The following is a 23,417-nucleotide window of genomic DNA, read 5'->3' as shown; positions in this document are numbered from 1 at the left end:
TTACGCAGGAGATGGATTAGACCGATATGTCTCAATCTGGGCGCTAGGCAACATCAGATTGCATTCAGGATTTTAAAAACTGATACCTCGGGCCAATAGTTTTTGCTCTTAGCCGCTTCTTATTCTCTTTCCAGCTGTTTTGCAAAAAAATTCTTTCACAGGAATAGCTGTTTTTTAATACTTCCCCACTGCATACAGTATCTTAACTTTCTGTATCCCCTTTTAGTTTGACATTATTGATTGTATTTATGTACACTTGTATTTTGTTTCTTAAATCGATTCGGGACGTTACTTGTACTTGTGCTCGGAATGGTTTAATACTATTTTAATTGTATATATGTTTATGTTTTATCTTTGTATACTTTGATGGTGTTCTGTACAAATGACCGAATAAAGTTATATATGATAAAATACCCACCTTATGGACTCATTTAGAAGTGAGGGGTAAACTACAGTACAGTACAGTACTACAGTAAATCACTGCTGACTTTTCTGCTCCTTTTTATCGTCAGCCTTTTTGTGGAGGTAATGGTGCAGAAAATACCTCAGGTGCAGCGTTAATTCAGCTACTGGTGAATTAAGCAGAAAGTGGCTCACATTTCTTGAACCCAAACATGGCCCAGCTAGGCACCTTTTGAATATAATATAAACTCTTAAAATGTTTACTCAACTCAAATAGACCAAGTAGAAGAACTCGAACTATTACTAGATCAGAGCGCTCATGTCGATGACATTACGGGAAAAACTAAAAATATTAGAGAATTCTGCGAATGTCTCTCAAATAGTAACACACTCTGGCAAAAACAATGGGCCTTTTATTTATGTACTAAGGCATACTCATACGGTATTTAGCAAATGCCGTTTCCACGTGTTAGTGCGTTAAAACCATTCCTATTAGTAGAGCGGGAGTGAGGGCAACTGGATATGGAGCGCGAATGGAGAGAGAGAAAGAGCAGAGAGACAGAGAGAGAGAGATAATGGAGTGGAGAAAACAAAACGAATGCAAGCTCTTGTCTAATCACTTCAAAACGGGCAAGCTAAAACAAAATACAGTAAAGCCATAATCTGCATGCCCTGGGGAGTGATGAGGGATATGCTCATATAATCAATACAGCCGCTGGTGTGGAGTCACCACATGACTCCACACTTTTAATACAAGGTTATATCAGTGATACTCATGGTACATGGTACTTTGACTTAATTGATGTTAACTAGGACACATAATATCAAAAATACTTTAGACAGACAGATGTACCATGGCAATCAACAATATTACTACAACATTTATTTAAATTGAAACACAAGATCTATGTATTCTATAGATCGCTCAAATAACAGGATATGACAATATTTTGATTTGTACTGGGGTTCTCCCACATTTAATAATCAGTGTGACATTTAGTCAATACATACTGTACATATATTCATAAAAGAAAGAGATTTTTTCAAAAACATTTCATGTTAATGCAGTTATTTTTTTAAAAAATAATTTTCGTGTATGAATATATGTACAGTATGTACTGACTAAATGTCACACTGATTATTACATTTGAGAGAACCCCAGTACAAATCCAAATATTGCCATATCCTGTGATTTGAGCGACCAATAGAATACATAGATCTTGTGTTTCAATTTTTAAAAATCAATGTTCTATTAATATTGTTGAGTGCTGGGGGAAATCTGTCTGTCTAAAGTTTAGCACGGCAATCTTTTTGGATAACCTTGCATCAACACCCATGGTAGTGGGGTGTTTCTGTTACCCTGATTGGCACCTAAACTAATTTTTTTTCATACTTGGAATTTGCCTGCTGCCCACCTTTACACTTCTTTGTTCTTCTGAAGTGTGACTGTCTGTGCCACCCCTATCTCCTGTCTAATTTGTAATATCAAAAATACTTTAGGATGGAATGGATAATAATGTATTTTATGCAGCCCCTCAATCAATTAATCTATCAGAGATTTGTCAAGTGCACTACTCACCCGTGAGTGTCTCAAGGCACTGGGGGAGGGAGGGATTTTGGGCATCTCCGGCTCATCTGAAGAGCCAGGTCTTGAGGCTCATCCTGAATGCTTGCAGAGTGGGGGTTTGTCGGATGCTACGGGGGAGTTCGTTTCAGGTCTTGGCTGCGATGTAGGAGAAAGATCTTCCTTCTGTTCTGGCTCTGCGGATGAGTGGGATTTTGGCCAGGCAGCCGCGGACCGTGGAGGGAGTTCCGTGGGGCTGGCAGGCGGGGCAGGGGAGAGGCAGGGTGGGGGGTGATAAACACCGGAATATGGATGATTGCAGGTAAGTAAACAATTAAATTAATAAAACGAATTTCGTTCCGTGCCCTGCATCACAAAATGCAATACAGGGCGTGCTACGAAATTCGTTTTATTAATTTAATTGTTTACTTACCTGCAATTATCCATATTCTGGTGTTTATCACCCCCCACCCTGCCCCCCCCTGCCCCGCCTGCCTGCCCCACGGAACTCCCTCCACGGGCCGCGGCTGTGACCAGAGCAAGGTCGGTGGAGAGAGGTTCCTCTTGGGGGCGTAGAAGGAGATTCTTTCATTGAGGTATTGGGGGTCCGGTGCTGTGGAGGGCTTTGTATGCATGTGTGTGCAGCTTGAAAGTCACTCTCATTTTGACGGGGAGCCAGTGAAGGTCTCCTAGATGCTGGGTGATGTGATCTTGTCGAGAGATCCTGAGGACGAGTCTGGCTGCAGCGTTCTGGAGTTTGTGGAGTAGAGATTTGTTGATTCTGGCATAGAGGGTGTTCCTGTAGTCCAGTCTGCTGGTTATGAGTGCATGGGTGATGGTCTTTCTGGACTCGGGGGGGGTCCATTTGAAGGTCTTGCGGAGTATGCGGAGGGTGTTGATCTGTCAGTTCGTGGTGAGTGAGAATGATGCCGAGGTTGCGGGCTTGGTCCATGGGTGTGGGTCCACCTGGTGTTGTCCCACGCAAAGGGGGTGGATCCGAGGACTTCCATTATCTCTGAGTTGAGCTTCAGGCAGCTGCTGCTCATCCAGTATGTGACGTCCTTTATTGCTTCCTGGAAACTGTGTCTGGTGATGTTGGGTTCCTTGGTGAAGGAGAGGATGAGCTGGGTGTCATTGGTGTAGGATACTATGTTGAGTACGTGTTTTCTGATGATGGTTGCAAGTGAGGCCTCATATGTATTACAATTAACTATTAAATGACTACCCAACTTGGAGGGATGAAAGGCTAAGTTGGCCTGGATTTGGACCCATGAGCTCACAAAGGTGTCAGCAACAAGCACTGAATTGCTTGAGCCACCTTGCTTTTGTTGATGTAGTTGTTGGTGTTCATGTAGTTATTGGCAAATATGGCTAAGGCGCTGCTTAGCTCAAGGCAGAGCCCAGCCCACTTGGTATCTGTTTATTGCTGATACCTGCCACCCAGCGTCACATCTTACAGAACTTATGCTAATGTGGCCGCGTGCCACTTCTCTTTGAATGTTGATACCTGTTTTTTTCTTATATGCAGGATTAAGGACTACACACAAGAGTTTGCATAGAAACAGCAGGACAGGATACAGATTAAACACCCGCAGGCCCAACATCAGTGCGATACTGTGACACAGTCCCCAGCAATATTTTAGCTCAGGAGCTCCATCCACTTCTACACAAGCAGCACCGGCTAATGTTTCAGTGCTGTGCCTGCAGCACATGCGTCATGCTGCACATCAGGCAGCTGAAAGGAACCAAACCCGGCAACCCAGCTGCCTTGCCTCTTGCCTCTTCAGACAAGTTCAATGGCTGTTGTTCCTAAACAGAAGGGGCGGGGTTTGTTGGCGGTGCGCACACCATGGGTCTCTCACTGTAATAGTCTGCAAAGTTTTTAGCAGACCACATTGTTTTAGAGATCTGTGAATGTTACGACAGTGAGGCTTCAGAAACTACAGAGAGCAGAAGAGGCAATGAGCATAGAGGGCAGTGTCAGTGCCTCTGTGGCACTGTGTGTGTACAGGTGGCAGGAGCAGAGATTTGGCAATGAAATTAATGTTGTGTAATTTTAATGTAATTTATACAGTACACGAATACCCAAGGGTGTCTTGGCACTGCCCAATCTCAGAGTAGGCCAAATTGCAAACATAACACAAATCAATAGCTACGCTCCCTTCTCACCTGTAATTTTGCCCAATGAACATTCAAAATTGAGTCATGTTACTTGAGAAATACCAATGATTTTGTGAACCAGGCTCCGAACCTCACACCTGTCTTTCAATAACCTGAAATCTGTGACCTGACATGTAAAATCAATGAATGAGCCAGGGGTTGAGCTGAGTAAATGGTGGGGACAAGATACTGATTATTTCTGAATGAAATCACAGGATTTAAATACAATTGTATAGTTATATCTCTCACCTTAGTGTCTCTTGGCCTTGTTTCCAATGCCCTCAACACTGATCTCACTTCCACATACCCCTTCTCCACGTTTAACACCTTGGGTGCTCAGAAGATCCCCCTGCTGTGCTGGGCCATAATGAAAATGGGTGTGGTCATGACGAGCTCAGCTCGTCATGAGCACACGAGAGGTATACCTCATGACGAGCTGAGCTCGTCATGAGCATCGAAGGGGTTAAAAACCCCAGAGCACCATGCCTGAGATCAGCTTGTCCTCAGGAGTAGGCAAGCATAGATCACTGTGGGGTATCTTTGCTGGCATATATTGAGGAAAGACAGGTGGAACATAGTGGGAACCCCCTTGGGTTTCATGATGGTAAATAGGCTTTTGCTGTTCTGTCACATTATATAAACTCGGTTTTACCGAAGACTTTAGGACAAATAGCCTTTACAACGAAAGCAGAACCAATACGACGTCATTACTACACCCGAGATTATACCGCAACTTGCACTTCTACAAAAGGTTTAGCAGCGCATGTCACTACAACGACAGGGTGCCTGCCACGCGGTGCAGGGATGAACACAAACCCCATATTCTGTATGGGAGCCTGCTTCTGTGGCCAGTTTCTGACTGCAGCACAAGCTCCCGTATAGAAAAGGGAGCTTTGACTGCACTGTCGGCAGTCGCATAAAAATTCAGCAATCGAGTCCGCTGACCAGAGGTCGGCTTGACCCATATCCGCAATGTCGTTCGCCTGACATCGAAATAAGGCACTCAGTACTGAATAGTTTGCTATTTTCTTTTGTCTCTTTTTATAGACAATAACTTTATAAATATATTTCCTTACAGAGCAAAGATTATATACTACATGAGTGGTTTTTTTTGCTGTCTTTGTGTTGGTAATATGGCAAATGTTACATAATATTGGATCATATTAAAAATAGAAAAGTTAAACTTTAAAAAAAACTTTTATATGATAATTTTGGCTTATTCTAGATAGGAACTGTTCTTAGGCTATTATAAATAAAAGTGGGGCCAAGGGGCAACCTTATTTCCCCAACACAATTTGCAAGTAAACACTCAACTTTAATTCCTATTTGATCGTATGGGAGCCTGTTGATATCATCTTACTACACAGAAATAACCAGCATCTAGCAGCATCAACAATCAAAAAAATGCTGTGACTATGTTAATCCATTGCTGCTGGTCACCATGAAATTATAAATGGATGTGTTCTTTGCATCTACTGGCTTTGTATGGATTTTATTGTCATCTGATCTGCTTTGTGGTCTCACACGTTTAATAAACACAGGGACATTTTTTATGCTCTGGCTTGACAGCGCAGCCATCAGCAGATAACTATATGAACATTACTAGAGTGGGGTTTTGACTCCGCCCACACGTTGGGAGCCAGAAGTACATGTTGTGAGTGGGCAAACGTTGCATGCTTCAACAAAAGTGACCACGCAGCTTACCCTCCACACAGCTGTGATCTTTTGTTTATTTATCTAAGTGCCTGAGCTTGAACTTTCAAAGTCACGTACATGACATTGTAACGCTATTAGAGTTTCTTAGATAGCTAGGAAATGTCAGATGTTTTTCTCAGGCAGCAGCACAAATGGGAGGAGCGCAGTTATTAACCTACATGAATATTTAGGTCTGACTTGAAAGTTCCACCGTCACCTGACCTTTTAATCTACACCGACAATATTTTAAAATTCTTTGCTTTTGACATAAATACATATCCATTCCCATGCTATTTTCTTGTACCGCTTTAGATTACCATACAACATTGCTTTAAAGCCAGATCTATTGGCATTGCCTATGCTTGTAGACTCCTTGTTTCTTTAATGTGATCGCTTGGAAATTAGCGCACCTCTCACAATTTACGCCCTCATTGCCATCAGAATGAAGCGTCGAGACATGAGGGCTGGTAATGCCTCATCTAGTGTTACCCATACCAAGTTAGAGGATAAAGCTCGGACCTCTATTACCAAGGCATAAAAATGTGATTCCCCCCACAGCCCAGTGTACTGTGGGAAATAGCATAAAGAGATGGATGTTTTCACACTGATCCCTTCATGTAAACCCCTAAATGCAGACTTTTTACCAGGTACAAAGTCCTCCAGGTATGATCAGTAGGATTTGTTCTCGGTAAAACATGCTGTAATATTACACCTAGCATCACTTGCGATTCCCATTACTGTCCCAGTTGGAATTTCGGGGTTACTTGTGGTATAGACCTACGCCTTGCGTGCGCCCCTGTACGTTTGTGGTGGACATGCATTGACGGTATGGTAATTCAGATTGTTTGCCCTTTTTCATTTTGCTCAAAACCCACATTTTGGCGTTAGTCATTTTCTGGTCTTTGTTATCAGCCACATTTTGTACGCATCTATCATGGTATTAGCATAAGGTGCTATTATCGCACTTTAGTTGTTATCATTATTTGCATATTGGCCGTGACTTAGTATTTACACCCATCTCTTCTGTTCTCACATGCGGTGTCATTTTTACACTGTAATTATGTGTAATCTGCTTCTGTGATTAGGCCCTACACCGTGTATTGCGCCTGCATTCTCTTCAGTCTCAAAATAAGAACAGAGTGTGTCTGAATGAAAAATTAGTCAAGAAGCTGGAAGGCGGGGGAAAACAACGATAGGCATTACATTACAAATCCCATATGTTTACACTTCTATAGACACTATACCGAAAAATACAGCTCACAACAAAAGCAAATGGTGCTTATGAAACCCTGCATCCATGCAGCTCACTCTTAACTGCTTTCAAAGTTGTGTCTCATGTTAGATTGAGAAGGCAAGAGTTTTATATAGTAACAATTATGGGATCTGTGAACAGAAGACCTTTCCACCCTTGGATTGAATTTCCACCTAATTTGTGTTTGAAAGTGAAAAAATCTACATTTAGATAGCTATGTATTTGAAGGACTGATCCGTGCATATATTTACTCATCCTCGTATATGACATGCTGCTGTCTGTGTTTTTTGAACGGTGAATATAAATTAGGATGCTTCCGAGTGCAGCTGATGTTTTCTATTTTGTCCAATGTGAGCAGTGAACGCAAGGTTTATTTCCCTTTGGGGTACATTTCAAAATCATATTTGTGGTATTTAAAATCATTCAACATGAAAAAGATATTTAAAAACTCTTCGGGATAGATTAATTCCAATGTTTTGTCAAAATCAGTAATTCAATGATAAAAAAAGAATGTTTCTTTGTTTTACTGTATGTGAAGACACATAGGGGAAGGTTTAACTGTTTCTGAGATAAACCTCAGATGAATTACATTCTTGCCGTGAAATAGGGCAAGTGTTTGACCCTGCAGTGGCCATCGGTAAGGGTATCTTCCAACTTTGGGGCATATTACCAAGCTATAGCGATAATTATCGCTAAGCTTGGTTAGCGGGAATCAAAATATCGCCACGCTCCGACGATTTTTACCGCTGAGATACCTTGATATTATCAAGGTTTATCTCAAAAGCGGTAAAAATCGTAGGAAATGCATGAATATCGCTGTAAAATCAGCGATATTCATGCATTATCATGACAATGCTCTTAGCCATATTATCCACCTTCCATTGGATAACATGGCTAAGAACTGCTCTGGGCAGGCGATGGCTTTTGGAGATAATCGCGCGATTATTTCCAAAAGTTGGTAATAGGGGATAGCGAAGTTAGCGACTCTTTCCAGACGCTAACATCTTGGCACGCCCACTTTGCATGTCATTAGCGATAATCATCGCTGACATGCAGAGTGGGCCCCTAAATGCCTGCTATCGCCTATTAGCTGTAGCTAACTGGTGTTAGCGACAGCTAGGTAATAGGGCGATAAAATTATCGCCGCTTTAGCGGGATAACATTCCCACTAAAGCGGCGATAATGCCCTTGGTAATATGCCCCTTTATTCGTAGCTTGGGCAAGGGTATCTTCCAACTTTATTCGCTGTTTGTTTGACAGATGTTTTTCTATTTTTGTGTACTTGTAGATTATGCTATTTTCTATCTTTCTAATCCTTTATCTGAGGCATACGCATACATGTTGGTATTATTGGCTAATGGTGAATAATAATAATACATTACAAAGCTCACCTTATTTTAAGACTCCAGCCAATTGTATTTATTATTTTACAGTGATATTTTCCACCAGTACTTTCCACTGCATTCCAATATATGGCTACGATAACCTGTGTATTATTTTACATGAGGGGCCAGGCATCCAATTGGATGTAGGTGTACTGATGGACAGAGTATTTTTTTATGTGAGTATGCTTTTAGAATCTTACTATGCATTTTCTGTGTATCTTTAAATGTGTCATTGGAATTTGTGTGAAATTTAAGTTCTTAGATATACTGAACTGTATAACTTAAAGACTGCTTTGTTCTGCAGCTGATTTGTGTTCAAACTTGATATGCGACTGGTGCCTGTGATAAACCTTATTGATGGGAGCTGCCTAGTATGGTTGGGCTAAGCCTTTCTACTTGTAGGAGTGTATGACTGTTTCATCTGCTTATGCTCCGTTCTTAAAAGAAACATGTATGCGCTTTGAGAGCTTGTATACTGGTCAGACTTTCTCAGTATTGCGTTGTGCACTGTGTACTTTGTGTGCAATGTTAATGTGGCGCAGTGCTGCATGTGGTTCATCATGTTCAATCGCTTGAATAGGTTTTTGAGCAGGGAGTTTGGTGGTTCGAAATAGGCCTCTTTGTCATACACCCAACCGGGTGATTTCATGTTACATTGCAACACATGAGTGTACCATTTTTTTTAATTATGAGCCACTGTGAATGGTCACAGACTTTCTGGTATTTAGAATGACCAAGCATACACTATGTGTTTTTTGTCTATTCATGCTACACTCCGAGTGGTTACATGAAACATTGGCATACATAGGTTCAATGTGCTAAGTCATGGGTTACTATGATGACTAAATGCCACGTGCCTTTTAGAATATCCAGTACAAAAGGGGATGGTGGTGATGGACGGAGCATCTGAACCAATCAAACACTCACACCCAGTCAAAAGATCTGGGTTTGATCCATCACCGTTCTTTAGCCCACTCTGCCATCCCAGTTCAGACATGGCTATAAGATCTTTTGACTGGGTGTGAGTGTTTGATTGGTTCAGATGCTCCGTCCACCACCACCCCCTTTTGTACCGCTTTTAGAATATCCAAGCATTAATTAGTACACTGCTTGTATTGACACCAGTAGCGGCCAGTGGACGGCCGAACAGAGGTAAGTTAACAAATAAATAAATATAATGAATGAATTTCATTGCGAGCGCTGCATTGCCAAATGCGATGCAGCGCGCGCCACAAAATTGTTTTTTATTTATTTGTTTACTTACCTCAGTTTGGCCGTATTCCGTAGTTTAATAGCCCCCACCCTGCTCTTCCCCTGGCCCGCCCACCGCCCCGCAGCACTCCCTCCATGGACTGCTACTGATTGTCACGCACCAGTTTTGTGAATAAATGATATATTGCCACACAGGAATACCCTAGTGTGCAACACTGTGCATCACAGCAGGTGATCACATGGCGAGAGGAGTTGGCCTAAGGCTAGGGCCATCAACCTAAAATCTGAGAAACCAGGTTTGAGTTTCGGCAAGGTTGCGCAACATCCTGTGATTCTGGGCAAATCAATTACCCCCAGATGCATCAACAACCCATTTTGCGATTCCTTACTAGCGAAAAATACCGATTCGCTATTAAGGAATAGCAAAATGGAATGCATCAAGAAATCACTGAAAAAATAGCGATTTCTTAGAATTCCTTAATTGCAAGGAAAACCTCCCCATTCATTTCTATAGGCCTAGAGGCCCATAGGAATGAATGGGAAGACAATCTCAATTTGCGAATCGCAATTAGCGAATCACAAATTAAGATTGCGATTTCAAGGGTGCAGGGGTGTCCAAAGGACACCCTGTTGCACACCTGAAATTGATCTGTGCACATATGCTAAGGGCATGTGTGTGTGCAACATAAAACTTTGAAAAATGTACTTTAGTGCATTTTTCAAAGTTTTTGCAAATTACCATGGAAATTTGCGTGCCCTATTAGAGAATTTGCTATTTTTAAAACTTTCATGCATTGCATTTAAGGAATCTCATTTTGAGATTCCTTAAATGCAAATAATCACAATTTAGCGAATTCTCAATTTGCGATTTTTGCATATGGGATGATGCATCCCAAATGCAAAAATACCGGTCGCAAAGGGGCAGATTCTGAGAATCTGACCCTTTGCGAGCGGATTTTTGTTTGATGCATCTAGCTGTTAATCTCCTCCCTTTGCCTAACAAAAATGAATGTGTCCTCGTGTAAAGCAACTGGTGCTCGTATAAAACGCTCTGATACCTGATGCCTGTGGGTCAAGTTTGCGCTATATAAAACTCCATAAAAAAAACATGCCACATGCATTTATGTCTACGTTTTTCTAGTGTACTGGAGTCAGCAGTGGTTGTTGAGAGAGGGTGGCCACCAATCAACAGCATTGGCCTGTCCTGGGCTTGTAGTTTCACGTGCACCATTAAGAGGGCAGTTGTGTGTATTTTTCCTGCAGCCATAAATCGGGTGTATGGTGGCCTTAATGTGGAATGAGGAATGAGCTTTGTATGATGGAATACATGAGATTTTGTTGTCGGTTGTTTTGAAATCTGTGTGTTTGTTCTTGTAGGATCTGTGTCTCCGTGTCATTGTTATGTAGAGGTGTTCCATTTATTATTTCAGTTGGCCAGGCTGTCTAGGTTCGCACTGTACTGTGCTTGCCACCATGTAGATCCATTCTTTTATGATGGGCTGATATTGTTCTGTTTTGGATGCGGAGTATATTATGTGATATGGTTGGTATTGTGAGATTGTATAGTGTTCATTTTGTGTTAATAAGTACTCTAGTTGTGTTTATTCTATGTGACTCCTAGTAAGGTACCTTTGTTGGTCGTGTGTGTTATTTTTGCCTTGTGGAGGATCATTGTCGCTGCCAATATTAGTCAAATTTCAAAGGAATTAGTTGATCAGCAAAAGTACACAAGCAACCACGAAATCCTTGCAAGAGTATCATGATGTAGGCTCAGGCAAGCATCACCATATATGCCATGCATGCATCATTGCATATGTCATGATATTGCAGCAGACTTTGGCTTTTTATCATTTACCATTCCAAGACGAGTGACGCCCATCTGAGCCTGGTGAAATAAAACAGGTGAGAAAGCAGCGCATAGAGGAGGAATCAAGATAAAAATGCATTTCTTTAGAGGGCTAAAAAAAAAAAATTATTCCCCGAATGTAAGCCACAGAAGGAGACAAGTAATCGATTCAAAAGGATGTTAAAAGGCTATACTCCAGTGCAGTGACACACACACAAAAATGAAGGAAAGCTACACCCAAAAAGATGAAGGCAAGCTATCTGAATAAGATGTAAACACATGAGATAGACATGAAAGACAGCCAACCATATAAAGTGGAACGCAAAGCCAATCTAAATGTAGGCCTTTTGAAAGAATACAACTGGAAACTGCCTGAAGGCGAGACCTAAAAAGAGAGATGTGATATGCCATTGTCTTGTGCTAGTATGATGTATGTGACTTATTTGAGTCAGTGATGGGGAAAGCTCTGATGAGTATGAACTGAGCTGCTGTCAACATAACTCTTGTTGGTGAACACTTCACTAGAGTCATGTCTGGAACTAAGCTTGTAAATCTTGCATTAAAACTACTTGAATTTACTGCGACTGTGTGAGCATTCACTGATTAACACAAACTAAAGTGTACCTAATATGTGAAGACATTTTGGGGGAGCAGATGTACAAATGGATAAACTGACCACAAATCTTCAGCAAATTGAAGGGTTTGTAGCCAGTAAAAAAGGGTTTGAGGATTATACTAAAGGTATTTAGTGATTCTGTAACAGGTTCCGGAATTGCTAAATGGGTTTAGTAAACCAAACTGAATCGGTATGCCCATGAGACCTCTGCCTACTCTGAAGAAAAGTTTTGTAAACTTTTTTTTTAAAGGCAGTCGATTTTTCTTTGTGCGAAACTAGATGACTGTCCCTTTATAACATGTTGTTTGGAAAGTGTCATACATTTCTGAATAAAAATGGGATGGAGTGCTGAAATACCATGTATAAACCCATTCACAATTTACCCACCGGGAATAATTTGAAATCCATTTTGTTAAAAATTAGTTGACTGAGTTGTTACGTGTTTTGTGGCTTACACAGAATGAGCTGGATTAATACCAAGTACGGGGCTTTAAGTGCAGGGTTGAGGTTGTGTGCTTTTGGAGGCTTCTGAAAAAGTATCTATACTTTTTAGGGCCATGATCCCGTGAAGGAGAATAGGGCTTTGAGGGGGGCGGCCGACCAGCGGGAGGCCGGCCACCCCCGGGGGGTTTTGGGGCCGGGGGAGGGGGAGTAGAGTCCAGCACCGTATGTGGGCTGGTTTTGGGCTAGTTGGTAGCCTTGGGCTGGGGTGGGCTAATTTTGGGCTGCATTTGGGCTGGTTTCCTTTAAAACCGGCCATTTTGTGTCATAGGCTACCATTTCGGTGGCTTGTGACACAGCAGCCGGGCGGGGGTGTGGCGGATGTAATTATTTTCCCTCCCTCCCTGGGTTTTCTTTCAGTTGATAGGGGGGGTTCAAGTTTTGAGGCCTGTGGGGCAAGGGGTGGGGCGATTGCCTTTTTCAGGGTGTAGTAGGGTTTTTTTGTGGTGTGCGGTGGTGTTTTTTGGAAGGAGTTTTCTTGGGGGCCGGTGCATCGGGGTTTGTTCAATGGTTGTGGGGTTTGTCGTGTCGCTAGAGCAGGTGTTGGTGTGATTTTCTGCCTTTGGGGGCGGTTCTTCCTAATATATGGGGGAAGTGTAGGAGATCTGTTTTTGGATTATAGGTGGGTAGGTCAAGCACAATAAAGTATTTAGCCAGGTGGAGAGGCAAATTGACATTTTTGCTAATTGTTTCCTGTTTGTGGATTGAGGGAACCAGTTTAGGGGAGCGGGTGGGGCTTTTGTCAGGAAATTTCATATTTAGTGAGGTCTAGTTTTGTACGGGGCAGGCCAAGGGTTTTCATTGTGTAAGGTGCACCTGCTTCCAATAAAGCGGCCTTTATCACACCTATTTTGGAGTCTCTGGTCGGTGCTGTTTGCCTCTCCCCCTCCCCCATTGGGCCCCAAATGGTGAGAGTACCAAGTATACCGCAAAAAAAGGATTATTTTATTCTAATCCAGAGTTTGGGAATTCATTGATTCTCACCAGCCGGCTATACAGCAAAGAATCCTGAAATGCTGCACATGAAGTTGTAGAAGACAGGGTTAATCTTCGAAGGCAGCATATTTTATCAAGTGCAGAGATATTACACTTGGAGCAGTCACTATATTATGTTATATACAGAATCAATTAGAGAGGATGCGATGGAAAATGTGGTCTGTGTAAAGAATGTGGGAAAGAAGGGAAGAAGAGGTTTACCAGAGTCTTGACCGTATCAGATCATGTACATTTAAACTATCTGCAGTGAGCACAGTATCAAGTGAAATAAGAACAATAAAAAGGAACCCTCTTCAAGTTGAGTTATTACTAATGTAAGAAAACATACAGTTTAGAATAATACATTTTGTACATTTTCAGGTACGAGACACTGCTTTTAATCTTATGTGCAGCCCGTTGGATAGGAGTACTTAGAGTACTTTGAGTTGACTGGAGCTTTATCAGGAATCATACATTTCAGTTGTGGTTGAGCCTTACCTCTAACCTGGTATTCTTTCAAGAGTGTTTACGTTGTCCTCTGTGGTCTGTTGTACTGACACAGCCACTTCCACCTGCCCTTTGAAAGAAACAGAAAAAAGGAGTTAAGGATTAGCATGAAAACTCCTAAATGTGTAATAAAATATTTTGAAATATTAGTAATGCCTTAATTACAAAAGTGATTGTTTTTTTATTAGGCCTAGACACACTTTAAACTATGCCATTACACCACGTTGCATAATTATGCGCCATTTGCAGTAAGAATGTATTGCAAATGGTGTAATTCACAATAGAAATTTTCCACGAACACATGAGAATAACAGAACATGAGCAACTGTTGTTCATAGTTCTCATTTTTAAGTGCATCCTCGCACCAAATATTGATAGGCAATGCATTCCATACTAAAATACAGCACAAAATGGCAGATTTGTACTTCAAATATTTTGGCCATTGTTTCGCATAATTAAGCAAATTATGTGAATTTCACATACCTCTATTTCATAAATATGGATACATCACAACTTTAATTGTTTACATTGTCACAAGAGTTGATAAATGAGGGATATTTCGATTTGATCCAAAAAGGTATTAAAAAGGCATATCTGGCGCACTTAGGGCGAGAAAGCAAAAGACACACAATTGATGGACGGAATGCAGAACAAATCAAATTATTCACCCCCAGTCAAGAGAACTGGATTGAGCCATAATTCTTTTGCTCACCATGCCACCCCAGTTTAGACCTGGGCATATGCAAATCAGTCTTGACCCTGGTCCAAGTGCTACTCGACCAGGGACACACCATGGCCCTCATCCTGCTAGACCTTTCCGCAGCCTTCGACACCGTCTCCCACAGCACTCTTGCAGCTAGACTCCATTACACTGGCATACGGGGAACTGCCCTTGACTGGATCCACTCCTTTCTCACCTGCAGAACCCAAATGATCAGACTCCCATCCTTCCTCTCAAAACCCACAGAGATCAACTACAGAGCACCCCAAGGATCATCGCTCAGCCCCGCGCTCTTGAACATCTACATGGCCCTTCTCACTGAAATCGTCAGACAGCATGGGCTCAGCATAGTATCCTGTGCCGACAACACCCAGCTCATCCTCTCCCTCACAAAGAACCCCCGAAGACACCAGGCTCAGCTTCCACGAAGAAATAAAAGATGTCGCTGCCTGGATTAGCAACAGCTGCTTAAAGCTGAATTCAGAGAAGACAGAAGTCCGTATCTGTGGATCCTCCTCCACCGCTTGGGACAACTCCTGGTGGCCGTCCGGCCTCGGAAACCCACCCAACCAGACGGACCATGCCCGGGACCAAAGCATCCTTCTAGACCCCTCGCTCACCATGACCACCAAATCAATTTCATCACCTTCACCTGTTTCAACTCTCTCTGCATCCTCCTCAAGACCTTCAAGTGGATCCCCCGAATACAGAAAGACCATCACCCATGCACTCATAACTAGCAGACTGGACTACGGAAATGCCCTCTACACTGGAGTCAACAAATCCCTGATACACCAACACCAAAAACATCCAGAACACCACAGCCAGATTTGTTATCGGCACCCCACGACATGAGCACATGACCTAACACCTGCGAGACCTCCACTGGCTCACCATTGAGAATAGAGTAACTTTCAAGCTACTCACCCGTACCTAAAAATCCCTCCACAACATCGGACCCAAATACCTCTGTGAAAGAATCTCTTTCCACGCACCCAAAAGAAACCTCCACTCCACCGACCTTGTCATAGCAAAGACCCCATGCATCCACAGAACCAGAGCAGGTGGAAGAGCCTTCTCATACATCGCAGCCAAAGCCTGGAACGAGCTCCCAGTCAACATTCAACGCTCCCCTACCCTGCACATATTCAGGAAGAGCCTCTAGACCTAACCTTTTGGCTGACCCAGAGCTCTCCCCCCACCAGTGCCGTGAGACCCTCACCGGTGAGTAGAACATTTTAAAAGCCCCTGATTAATTGAATGAGTGCCTCTTGGAAACAGTTCAGTCCAAACTGCCAAGCCAGGTCCTACCTGGACCAGAAACAAGCATCCTAGGACCGGTTTCAGGATTTCACACCTCATCAGCCACGATAGCTTGAATCCAGTGGCACAGTGAGCCCGGGACCTCCAATTAATAGACGGAATACAGAACAAATCAAAACGTTCACCCCCAGTCAAAATATCTGGGTTAAATCCATTATTTTGCTCACCATGCCCCCCAGTTTAGACCTGGCCATATGCAAATCAGTCTTGATCCTGTGCCTCATGCTAACAGTACAGCCTGAACTGCCAAGCCAGGTCCTCCCTGGACTGTAAACAAGCATCGTAGGGCCGGTTTCGGGGTTTCAGCCCTCATCAGCCACGATAGCTTGAATCCAGTGGCACAGTGAGCCCGGGACCCACTTCTGGGCATACCCGGTACACTTAGGTCAAGAAAGGTCAAGAAAGCAAAAGACTAACAATTGATGGATGGAATACAGAACAAATCACAATATTCACCCCCAGTCAAGAGATCTGGGTTAAATCCATCCATCTTTTGCTCACCATGCCAACCCACTTTAGAGTCAGCCAGATCATCATGCTTCCAACAGCAGTGCCCACTCATGCTCAGCCAGTGGAAACCCTACAGCAACAGCTACATGGAGTTGGAGCTGTCAATGTAAGTAGGTCAGATTCTCCACTGTATTTTGAGGAGATAGTCTGATGCCTTTTTTTCTGTTCCACACCACTAGGAAAAACCTAATGGTCACAAGCAGACCAAAATAAAAATGACCCCACACACTTTGAAGAGTTTAAATAAAACGTTTTCTGAATAGCCACATGAAACATGGCAGCTTGTCAGTGCCTTCAGAGGAGTTCTAGTGGTGAAGGCCCCTCTGAAGGCATAGACAACTCTGTAGGGCCGGCCAAGAACTCTCATTAGGGTAGTTTACATGCCAAAGTCTAAAAGAGGCCTTTATTTGGTCCAGTCCAGTGTTAGTCACTGAAGAATTAATGCAGTGTTCCTTTTTTGGATGATCATATGTTTTTAAGAGATTCATGTGCTATTGCAATTTTTCCTTCCTGGACTAGTACTGTGCTGCAGTCATCCTTGTTTCCGGAATCTCCCCTGTTCTGTAGTTCTGTAGTTTTTCCCTGTTTCTTTAGCTAGAAGTATTCAGTATACATTAATTCCTGACTCCTTCATGTGCAGCAGTTACCCCTCAGTCCTTGTCTTCCTTTGCCCCCACTTTGTTAGTTTTAAATGCGCTTCCTTCCTATTCCTGCTGACTTAATTGCCAGTTCCTAGTTTGTTATGTTTCCTAGAGCTTTCTTTGAAGTTTTACAGATGCTTTTCATTGTTTCTTGTTAAGTACTATTCCTCTCAAGTTTCTCGTCTATTGTGGCTATGCATTAAGGTGCTCAACTTGGTGTTACCCCCTTGCTTATTCTTGTGTGATCACCAGGATTCCTTTGCATAGCTGGCAGCAGCGGTGGTGTTTCTCAAACAATTTGAGTACTATTTACATTACTTTTTTACATCGACAAAGGTGTTTACTCCATAGACCCAGAACTGCATGTACCTCATATATTTTGATGAAAGTAGCTGTAAAAGCAACTGTTGGGCAAGAATCAACTGAGCATCAGTATTACCGTATAGAGGTCTGAGTGCTTTACCCAATGTCTTCTGATTAATAATGTTATCTGTATCTCTTGCACATGCCTTTGGTTAGTTATTATGAGAATTGAATTATCCCATAAGTGCCTGCTCCTCCTGAGCTTTTAACTTTCTTTGTAACCTTGTGCAAAGCTTCCCTTTTGCAATCATATTCCCTTTTGACTCCCTACGTGATTTTAAACAGCTCTATTACAAATGTTAATTTCAATGTGTTTACCTTGACACAAGTACCTGACAGACAATTACCAAATCATTGCCACAGCCTTGATGAAGTTCCATGACCTAATATGGAAACAACGAACATGCATGAGCTGTATTCACTAAGTTTTATGCACTGAAAAATTTGCATGAGGATCGTTTGTCTTGGCATAATGGCTAGATTTATCAATTTACATCTCCACACAAATTTATCTGATTGTAGATTATTCGTAGTACTGGATGGCGAGGGCTACCTAGCATTCATATCGTTTTAGTAGGTATATTTCACCTGGGTATGTGGGTCACACACGGCAAAAAAACAGCATCATGCAAATAAAATGCAAAAAAGAATACTTAGGCCTACATAGTAGGATCACCAAATATTAATTCAATTGCACATAGACGTGGGGCTATATTGCCCAATATTAAAACCGTCTTCAGGCCTGACAAGAATCTCATTGTAAACTCGGCATTAGCTGGCAATAGTCAAGTTAATTCAGTTTGGAGTCACCAAACTGCCACTTTGTTGTGAAGGAACTAGATAGACAAAGAATAGCCTTTTATATTTAATGAAATACTAATCATGCTTCACTGGATTTGTGGCTAGAGAAATGGCCTCCCTACTCTGTCTCTCAAAAGATGATTACAGTGATGCCTTCACATTCCAAATAAGGACAGGAGACATGGTTTTTAGTTAGCCCTCCTAGCTTGGCTTAAGGATAGGAGCGGTTTGGTTTGGTCTTCTTCACTGAAAAATATGACTTTACTATCACACAGATATCTTCTATGCCCTCTGTGATGGCAAATGCTGGCCTTCCTAGTTAAATGTCCACTATCTTGCTTATTTGGAATAATTGCCCAAATTATTGAGCTCCTCTGCGCTGAAGGATCTTAATTAAGTTAAGAGGTTCCTGCTCTATATATTTGGCATGGACAATAACACTCCTGAGCAAATTGCTGGCAAGTTGTTTTATTTTAAAGTTGATGAAGACATGTCTACAAAGAGAAAAACTAAATATATATATCCAAATAGGCCTTCGTTTTTAGTTACAGAGGCTGACAGCACAAAGTTGTTGTCGCAAAAAGTTAATGATCTCATTTTACTGTGACACCAGTGACAGAATATTTCGGGGTATATTTATCAATCCCCTGAGGAATTTTCCTCTTTCAATGTGTGCTGCACAATGCAGCACACACATAAATAGGAAAACACATAGAGAAATAAAGATAATTCTCCTACTTAAACCTCACCTTCAGAGGCATAGCAGTTTTGGCACATTCCCTAGTCTACCACATATGCTAAATCTGGAATTCATCTAAATACATGGGTGTTGGGTGCGAACACAAACAGACCACCCTTGGAACACCTCCCTGGGGCAGAGTAACAGAATGAGGTGATTTACGCTGCATTGCATTACTCTGAATTTATCAAGCCACACAGGGCCATGCAATGTGGCCCTGAGTGGCTGATGAATCACACTTGATAGCTGCGCTGCACTTGCACCCCACTGAGTGGTTACAAAAGTGGCGCAACTCTTTGTTAAATATGGCCCACAGTTCAGATATCCCCAATATTTGCAAAATATTTTCAAAACTAGATTTACATACATTCATCATTGTTAGTTTTGCCCAGCTCTTCCACATTAATAAGTTGAAATGACAGTAGCATATTTTCCCTAACAAACTACTTGACTGATGTATTCCCTCAACTACACATAACATCATCATTATATTCTTTGAGTCCATGGCAAAACTGGGCAAGTTCAAAAGGCAACAAGTAGCTTTTAGTCTGAAGAGACAAAGGCTCAATATAGTGTTGATGCAAATGTAGCAAAATCTAAAGGGAACATAAAATGAAAGGCTCATCTCTATTGATGCTTTTGTTCCCTAATAAAATGCCTTTGCTGCTACCAATGAGGTTCTTTGATATTCGACTTCGTTCCGTATTCAGCCGCCATTTTGTGCCCTGTCGCCATTTTGTATTGCCTTCACTCAGGCAGCACGGCGACCGGAGTGTTTTTGCCGTTTCCAGCTGCTACGTGTCTCTTCTGTTAAAAAGTAACCTCCTGCCCTTGCTTACGAAACCGATGTCAGGGTCTGGCCGAGTCCACTAATCCATGTCTGGACTGATTGATCCCTGTCTCGACTGACTGTTTGGCTTTCTCTATTCTTTCCTTATTCTATCTTATCCGACTGCCCTTCGCTATTCTTCTCTTGTATTCTCTTGTTACACAACTATCCTTTGAGGCACACAAACATGTCCTGCCACCTGTAAATTAGATTACAGGCACTAGTACTGATTAACTTGTGGGGAGGGTTGACACACGGGGTCTGAAAGAAGGGCGTATTTGAGACATTCGATAGCTTGTTTTCCAACTTTTCCTATTGGCTAGCCTTGTATGTATTGGGAGTATATGTTGTAAATATGTGTGCTATAAAAGATTGTGCGCCACGGAATTGAAGTGGCAGTCTCCTAAGAACCTACTTTGTACTTCTGGGACAACTGTCCTTAGCTGCAGCTAATAAACCTGATTTTCTAAGCCTAACAGAGTGTCTCGTGCCTCTGTCCGACAAGGCAGGTGAACTCAGAGATTTAAGGCATGATCTGCGCCGCCAGGCCCATAAGGCCCGGTTCTTCACCAAGAAGCCTTCTCCCAGCTCTCTCTTCAAAAAGGTGTCCCTAAGCTAAGCCCCAGACTTACTGTCAAGGAATTTTCACAACATCAGTATTCACTGAATGTAACAGAAGGTTCTCTGAGGTGACAATATCTATTGATGGACATCAATGGGAAGCACATTCACTCCCAGGTCAGAGATTTGTCTGTCCACAGACTTGAAACAGACTTAGGCCCTGATTACAAGTATGGCGGGCCAAGATTGCCATACTGTCAGTGGTGGTCTGATCCCCACCTCCTTAGTGGTCTGACCACCTGATTACGAGCATGGTGGTTCGCCCACAACAACACCTCTTCCACCACCAGGATTCAAAATCCTGCGGCAGTGTGGAAAGTGGCAGGCCATGGACATGGTGCCTATGCCAGCACAGCCGTGGTGATTACAACCTGCCTTTCCACCAACCTTCTCATTGCAGAGAACCCACCATGAAAAGGTCAGCAGAAAGGCAGGAAAGGGGCCCCAAAGAGGGCCTCTGGGCATTTTGGCCCATTGGAAATTTTAACTGGGGGGCACATGTCTCCCTATGCCAGCACTGACATGCGTTCACTGTGTGCCATGTACGACATGGCGCATGGCAACAGTGCTCCTGACTAGTGGCGCTGCACTGCTGAGGCATGTGCTTCAGGCTCTATTTATGATCCGAAGCATGCTGGCACCGTGCCATCACTGCCGACACACCGCCAGCCCAGCTGTAGTGTCCTAATACAACAGTTGGGATGTCGCTGTCTTGGCAGCATTCTCAAGAGCACTGCTGCAGAGGTCCAGCAGTTAGACCCCCAAACTAATAATCAGGACCTACATCAATTTGGTTAATAATCCCTACAAAATAACATAAACGTCAGGCAGAGGGCTGAGGAATTCTTGCAATGGATCAACAATCTGAATGCCATCCTAAATACAATTTCAAGTAAAGAACTGGCCTTTTTAGACCTATGTATTTTTCCATCACTAGACCAAAAAGGACAAATATAGTTAATCTACTCTCATTTGAGAACTTAATTTTTGGTCTATTTCTGTGACTCAGCTAAAACTCTTCTTCAATATCTGATTTCAACAAACAAGCAGTCATTCTGTCAACCAAACTACAGGATTGCTTTTACCCTGAGTACATCATAAATAACGCACGGGAAAGAACCTGTAATAACAACAAAGATACTGTTTCAGACTTAGGAGAAAAGCAAGAACACTGGTTTGTGCTAAAATCTATAAATACATCACCACACTAAATACTGAAAATCATTAATAAATATTGGTGCATTTTTACCATCCAATAAGCACTGAGAAACCTATGCTCTCATACTGGAAAGGCACCAACTTACAAGATCAACTAGTACACACTAGGCCAGAGATGTCAGCTACCAAAATGACACTACACTCTAGTGCCTCCTACCAAACTGGGGGCACTTCCCCTGTGGGCATTGTAGTGTATACTATTTGACGAAATCTACTTAGGGCGTCGATCTAAAATTACCCACTCCCTGGTTAGTAAATAAACATATCACATGTAATTCAGAACATGTTATGTATTTATGAATACATTTGTTCCTGTGGTCTCAAATATGTCAGGATGTTTACTAATCAAGTCAAAGTATGTATGAATCAACATTTAAGCCATGTAAGGTGAACAAAGGATGATAGACCTCGCTTCTTACTTTTAGAAAAGTTGCCCAATGAATATGACTTATACTGGATAATCTTCGACAAAGCCTGGATTCCAGAAAGATAGGGATCCGAGGTGGATTTCTTTAACTCAAAACCTATACGCAAGATCTAAATAATGAAATCCTGTAAAATCAATTCAAAATCAATTCAATTCCATGAAATTTGGCTATACAATAGTGTCTCCTTTTTCTGACACATCAAGCCTTTGAGTTTTGAAAATTTGAAGGCCTATAATCCGTATTAATATCAGACCTGCAATTGTTCATCAAAGATGGAACACCAGGCGATTAACCATTTTGCATTTACTGTTAAAGTCAGGTATCTGTCAAGGAGCTGATCACAAAACCCATTTACTAATAAATATGTGTTCATAAATGAGAATTAGGTTCTCTCATTGCCAACTTTTTAAATCAATAGAAATTTCTCCACTAAACATGATTAGGATTTCAGACCCCATTGTATTTTAGTTTTAGAGTCATGTAATAACATCATTGGCGAGACATAGAGCATCTCCTTGACTACTGTGTCACATGACAGGGAACACCACAATCTACTATGTCACACATTCATGTGGGTGGCATTGTGATACAAGATGCACAATACAGACAAAATACTGCTGCTTCATCCTCTCTTCAGAAACTCATCACCCTTTTTCTCAGATGACTATTGAAGAGATGGAAAGACACTAATGGCTGAGATGTCGTACCCACGGGGAAGTAAGTGAGATTCCCTCCAAATGCAAAAATATAGGCCTCATTTAGACAAGATTTGATATATCTCCAACCACCCTGTGATTACAGGGAAATGTCCACTCACCTCTCTTACGAGGTCAATCAATCTTAATACTAGTGTGAATTTGATGACACAAGAATATTTTATTGACCTCATTTTTGAACCTGAATACTGTGCTGGCACTGTTTCGCATGTCATATTTTGAAGTGCAAAAATCACTATATTCACATGCTGATATTATATGTATTATAGATTTGTATGCTATTGTATCTCTCATAGGAAAAACCCTGAGATCAGATACGAGAGAGCATCTTTGCATGTGTTTGTCTGCGTATGTGTTGACTACACACTAAGGGCTCAATTATGAGTCTGGCG

This window comes from Lissotriton helveticus, chromosome 2_1, assembly GCF_964261635.1.
Source record: "Lissotriton helveticus chromosome 2_1, aLisHel1.1, whole genome shotgun sequence".
Lineage (NCBI taxonomy): Eukaryota > Metazoa > Chordata > Amphibia > Caudata > Salamandridae > Lissotriton > Lissotriton helveticus.
The sequence above is the reverse complement of the archived record's forward strand: the minus strand, read 5'-3'. Positions refer to the sequence as shown.